The following is a 6,973-nucleotide window of genomic DNA, read 5'->3' as shown; positions in this document are numbered from 1 at the left end:
GCAGCTCCCAAGGGGGTTTCTGTGATCCAACCCGTCACAGACTCCACATCATGGCTTGTGCTCAGAGGGGCACTAGTGGTTGGTCGAGGCCACTGTACCGGGGTGTCTCCCTGGCCAGGATCAGAGTGAGTCTGGGGCCTCAAATCATCTTTGATCAGGAACTTATGGAGTTGGAGCTCACAGGCCTCTCTAGTTCTTGGCGGGAAGGACTTACACATGTCGCACTTCACTGAGATGTGCGCCTCACCCAGACACTAGAGGCACCATTGATGCTCGTCACTAATGAAAAAGGAATGAGGGCAGGAGATACAGTTCTTGAAGCCTGGGACCTGTGCATAGCCCTTAGGTAGCAAAGGGTTCTTCTCCCCCGACTGGGGTTCTATACTACACTGTACAATGCTAAACTAAGCTATAAAACTATGAAAAAAATATTTACACGGGTATATACAACAACTCTCTTAATGAAATAAGAGCAAAGGAGGAATAGGGGTTCCAACTCAGGCCTTGTGGAGGTAAGAAGGAACTGTAGTGGCGTCAACCCACACCGTCCCTGATATCCTTGGTTGGAAACACGAGGAAAGACACTGTGCATATGCAGGTCAATGGACTCTGATTGGAGAAAACTTCTGGACTCAGGAACTTGGCACGCATGCACACCCATGTGCGGAATACACATAAGGACCATCACTCAAAGAAGTAGTAACTGTTTCTTCTTCTTTGAGTAGATGCAGCCGTGTATTCCACCTAGGTGATTCACAAGCAGTACACACAAAAGGTGGGGCCTGGAGCCTACTTAAACAACGACTGGTCTACCAAAGTACACATCTGTTCTGCATGCTGCCGTAATGGCATAATAGTTGGTAAACGTATGCACAGGTGATCAAATGGCAGCCCTGCAAAGTCCAATACTGAAACGTCACCTAAAAAGGTCATTGACATAGCAAGTGCCCTCATTGAGTGAGCTTGCAGCTTTTGAGGGAGCGTAGTTGACACGATTTTGATCACTTTAGATGCAGGAAGTTATCCACCTGGTGACTGTCCGCAAAAAGGGGCTTGTCCCTTCTTCCAGTCTGCATATGACAGACAAGGTGAAGCACAAAACAGTTTAGTTCCTGTCCAAGTAAAAGGTGAGGCAGTGCCTGATGTTCAGTGAATGAAGATGCTGCTTCTCCAGGGTTTGTCTGTCTGTGGCTTAGGACAGAACACAGGTAGATACGCTGCTTGATTCAGGTGAAATTGAGTCACTACTTTACATAAAGCTCAGTGTGTGGCTGCAAGGTTGCTTTGTCTTCAGACAGCTGAGTATAAGAAGGCTCTGCCATCACAGCCTGCAACTCATGGAGGTCATAGCCACCAGGAATGCAATCTTTTGACACAGAAGTGGAAAAAAAGGTGCCAAAGACTCAAAGGTCCCATCAGAGCTGCTAAAACTGTATTGAGGTCCCACAAATGAAATGATTCTTTCACTGGTGGGTGGAGACAAAGGACTCCTTTCAAGAACCTTGCTACCATGGCATTCAAAAATAACAACCTCCACTGGACCTAGCCCCAGTCTCAACTCTGCAGTCTGTGACAGGGGGAAATCAGGCTATATTACCAACAGCCACTGAGGGTCTGTGACATGTCTAGATGGTGCCAATGAGGTTGTGGCTGTCATGAGTGGGGAGTAGATCCACTGCCACCTGGTATGCCACTGGTGTGGATACAGCTGGTGTCAGAAGAGATGTCACTGGTACAGACTCAACGGACATTCCAGGGTCAGAACCAGAGTAAATGGTATGGGATCCTGCGTGTATACACGGTACCAGGGAATGATTTGAAGGACCTGTTCCATCCCACATGCCAGCAGTAGCACGGCACGCATCCGTACTCTTCTTAGTCCAAGAAGAGTCATCACAAGACTTATAGTGATCTCAATTGGTCTTATGAGACTTTTTCCTTGGCACACTCAAGGAGGGGAACAGCTTCTCCATCTCTAGGGGGAATCGCCAGCCCCAGAACATGGAGCAGCAGCATGCACCAAGCCTGGTCAGGGTGGTGCCATGTCATAGAGCCAGGAGAAGGGCTATGGCCACAAGGCATGAGAACTGCCCCCCTATGAGTACTGCTAGGTGGAATTTTCCAGCTTCAATGCACTGGGCACATGCACACACAAGCGCAATACACAGCTGAATCTATTTGAAGAAGAATCTCATTTTCTTCAAAGAATTGTGTACCTGCCATTTTCTTTTTTTCTAAAAATGTATGTCTTCCATTAGCCCAGACCTTCACCCATAGTGTTCTGTTAACTATTTTTCACTCATAGAAGTCCCCAGAAACCAGGACTCACCAACTCAAAGCAGCATCAGACCCTGCCAGGACAACAGATCCAAAATGTGCAGACATATCTCCACTGTTACAATGATCAATACCCCCTACAAAACACCTTTCAACATCAATGGATCCTACATTTGCCTATCACAACATGTGGTGTACCTCATCCAATGCATTAAATACCCTAACAACTACTATGTGGGGGAACCCAGACAATCACTTCAGTCTCAAATGAATTCACATAGAAAAATTATAAAAGACAAAAACATCCTGAACACATTTCACAAAGCAATGTCTCCATATCAGACCTCTCAGTTCTCATCCTCAAAAGAAACCTGCACAACACTGTCAGAAGATGAGCCTGGGTACTTACATTTATAACTCTGCTGGACACTAAAAAAGATGGACTTAGAGATGTTGGTTTTATGGCTCATTACAACAATTTGTAATTGTAACTTACCCTGCTGCCTACTACCCTCCTTTGTCCTACTACTGCAGACGTGTTGATTGTCCACTTCAGTTTAAGTGGTATCCTACAACATGTGTGAACACCATATGCTTAACAATCTGTCCAACCTTGTATTTAGGTTGGCCACTCTGGTCTACCTTCCCCAGATCTGAGGAAGAACTCTGTGAAGTTTGAAAGCTTGTCCCTTCCACCAACAGAAGTTGGTCCAATAAAAGAAATTAGCTCAGCCTCCGTGTCTCACTTATTTTGAGATACTTTATTCATTGAAATGGTGGCAATGAGGAAATAAACTTTAAAAGAAAATATAAGGATTGTATTTCATGGTTTAAAGGGCAGAAGAAAAAATATTGGAGTATTATATTAAAATGCCACTTAGGTCATATCAATTCAATAAGGTACCTAAGCACGTACAAATCCCACTGTTCGAGTAATATAACGGTGCTCAAAGCTACCTTAAGGCAGCACCTGAAAAATGCCCTACTTTAGGGGACACCTTAACAGCTGCTGCTCCCCTTGGTTGGGGGGTTATTAGGGGCAGAGCTAGAACACAATGCGCTTCAGCAATCCTAACCAATGAAGCATCATTTATAGAGCAGTTATTCACCAGCACAAGTTAGAGAAGCTCTAACTTGTACCAGGGAGCAATTCAGCCACCAGCAGCCTCCAAAGGCAGATCAGGTGGGGACTCCCAGGTGTATCAAGCACTGCTCTGGCAAAACTGAGGATCTGGCCCAAAGTATACTATACTTACACTTAATTAGATCCAAATTAATCCTATTTTTGCTTCTCTGGTTGCATTAATGTTGAAGGCTGGATGACATTTTGGAATGTATTTTTGAAGGGGATATCTTTCTTCAGGTAGGAACTTGACCAGGTTGACTATTTCTTCCTGATCATCATAATTTGCCTTTGCCAGATTCTTAGCTTTGTGAGATTTCTGTGAAAAAAAGATTCTCTCTCTCTCGGATACAGCTGTAGGAAGTATTAATTAAAACATGTGTGTTTTGTGTGTCTGAAAGCAAAAAAGGACTTAATGTTTTCCCGTGGGGTTGTATCATAATATTTTATATACAGCATTACAAAGTTTTTAATACTACTTGATAATTTGGTTTTCGGACCACCATATTTAAAAGTATTATTATCAGAGTTAAAGAGTCTCAGTTTCCTACCTGTTTTTTTAAAGCTGCCATGGTTTCTTTGTGTTGTTTGTTTAATGTTTCTGTCTCATGCTGCAGAGATTCCTGTTCAGTGAAAATACTTTAAATTAGCTCAAATTATAATGTGCTTTAAATGTGACTCTTACTTATATCCTTTCAGTAACAGAGAAATAATATTTTAAGAAAAAATATTGCTATTTTGATTCTTTCTTAAGTAGGTTCTAGAAAAAAATGAATAAAATAAATTACTTATCTAAAATTGAAGCCTTGAATGAGAAATGTCTTACCTGGTAATTTTCTTTCTGCTAGAAGCTTATGTCCTAATTCATAACAAATGGGTAATGCCTCTCACCTGTGGAATTTTGAGGCAATCCAGAGTTGTTGCCGGAGCCTTCTGTATGAACACAAAATTAATAAAAAATAAAGTTGTAGAACAAATTGGTTGGGAGAAACAGAACGGCCAACTTGCTCTACCACCAGAGGCAGAATGTCTGGTAGCCTAGGGTGAAGAGTGAGGCTTAGTCCTCAAGTCCCCGGCATCAACAACTCTAGATCACCTCTGAATTCCACTGGTGAAAGGTATTACCCATTTGTTATGAATGAGGAGAAAAACTATGCAGGAGAAAGGTAATATCATTTATTAGTCCACATATTTATTTGTTCATAATATGATAGCCATAGAATTTACAAATTTTCATCTATCTAAACTCTGGTGCACAATACATACTACATAAAAGGATATTGAAAAAAATACATACAGCTATTCATAAAACAAAAATTAGGAAAAGGAGTTTGAACTTGACAAAAAGAATGATTCCTTAGTCTGTGGTTATTTGAGATTTTGTAGTAAAAACCACATGCTTGACAAAAATTCATTTTGATATTGGAGTTTAAAGGTTAAAAATCAGTTACAATGAGTGAGCAAGGATTGTATGAAGATCTTGACAGAAAAACCCTTGAAGAATTGTGCTTACAGAGGGAGTGACCTTTAGGAAAAAAGTCACAGAGCAAGAACTGAAAAATCTGTTAATGGCCAGTGATCAGGAAGCAGACCCAATGAAAATGCTTGCAGTGAAAAACCAGCAGCAACTTGAACATGAACAAAAGCTGATACATCTTCGATTTCAGGAAAAGCAAAAGATAACTGATATGGAAAAAGAATCCCATTTAAGGCATATGGAACGGCTGGCTGCTGAGGAGAAGGCTCACTAGATGCAACAGGAATCTGCCAGACTTCAACTCCAAGTCTTTGAAGAGCTGAAAAAGCTGCTACAACCTGGAAATCCCCCACCACCACCCTCGTGACAACAAAAACTGGGAAAGAATTTGTCCCATTTACAAAAATACTGAAGACATAGAGGAATTTCTATCTACCTCTGAACCTTTATGTGAAATTCACCATATCCCAAGGTATAGCATATGCCTGTCCTGCTGACCGGATTGACTGGGAAAGCTAGGGAGGTGTTCAATGAAATGAGTATGGATGAAGCTTTGAATTATGTAAAATATAAAGATACTGTGTTAAAACGTTTTGAGGTTACATCTGAAACTTACATGTTGAAATTTAGAAATTTTAAAATGTCTAATGATATTTCTTATGTAGAATGTGCTCATAAACTGTTAGGTTTTGTCAGGAAGTGGATTACTGGTGAGAAAGCTTGGGGCAATTTTAAACAATTAATGCAATTAGTTACTCTAGAATAGATGCTAAATTTGGTTCCAGATGAGGTCCGGCCTGCTATATGGGATAAAAAGCCCAGGTCTGTTTTGCACGCTGCTGAGATTGCAGATGAATGTGTGCAGAATCAAAGTCATGAAAGAAATAAGCCCTTGGGAAAGAATAATCACTATTCTCCCCAGTCTAAACGAAGAGAATGGTTTAAAAGTGGGACCAGCCCCACTTCTATTAAAAAAGCTCATGGAAGTCCAGAACAGAAAACCTCATACTCTAAGCAAAGACAAGTAGTATGTCATTTGTGTGGTACACTTGGACACATCAAACCAGAGTGGCCAAATGTAAAAAATAAATCAGCAAATCCAGTAAATGCTAATGCAGTTATCCTAAACACACTAGCGACCCAAAAAGAGCCCAGCACTGCTGCCTTGTGTGCAAATGCTGTTACTCTTGTTTCTGAAGGACTTGACCTTATAACTCATATTAAAGCTAAATATGGGAACAATAACACAGAGTTTATTAGCTGTGCAGAAGTTAATGGAATAAGGTGTATGGCATGGAGGGACACCACAGCAGATATTACTTTGGTTAAGACAAGTCTTGTCAGGGAGGCAGATTATTTGCCAGGTGAAAGTGTAACTGTTGTAGCATTATCTGAATATTTTGTAAGAGTGCCTTTGGCTAAAATCCACCTTAAATGTTAAGGAAGCTGTCCCACTCTCCAAACAATTGACTGTGAACAGCCATGTGTGCTGAGATAAGAGAAATGATATCTCAAATTGGTTGTCTGTTGAGAATAGCAGTGTGTCTGCTAAAGGAGAATGTTTCTCCAGTCCTTTGTCTGTAAAGCAGACAGAAGAAGCCCATCAGCCTATGTTGGTTGAAAATTTATCAGTTATATCAGAGTTGATTCTGGACACAACTGAAGCCTAGGAAGGAAATATTCCTAAGTTTGTGTCTGCTAGGGATAATGACATTATAACCAGGTTGCATCCAGTTGATGTTATGGCTAGTTCCCAGGGACCAGGCGATTCTGATGCTTCTATTTTGCTTGTTGCTAGTGCATTGCTGGATAAAGATATGACAACCTTGTCTGATCAGGTTGATGATATGACCAGGGCACAAGGAAAGCATAAAAGTGATCTGACTATGTTACACACAGTGTGGAAACTTGTAACAAAAAGGGAATGGTCCCTAAACTTGTGTGTGTTGCGCCTGGTAACCTGCCTGTTGTTTGCAAGAAGAGCTGCAAAGAGGAAGACAATGCCTCTAACTTTTTGACTATGGAGTCTAGCAGGAAGTTATGTGCCCAAAAGGAAGTTGTGTGAAAATCTTCCTGATGTACCAGAGGTAGTTCTG

The sequence above is a fragment of the Chrysemys picta genome, chromosome 4 (genome assembly GCF_011386835.1).
Source record: "Chrysemys picta bellii isolate R12L10 chromosome 4, ASM1138683v2, whole genome shotgun sequence".
NCBI lineage: Eukaryota > Metazoa > Chordata > Testudines > Emydidae > Chrysemys > Chrysemys picta.
This window is presented reverse-complemented; position numbering follows the sequence as displayed.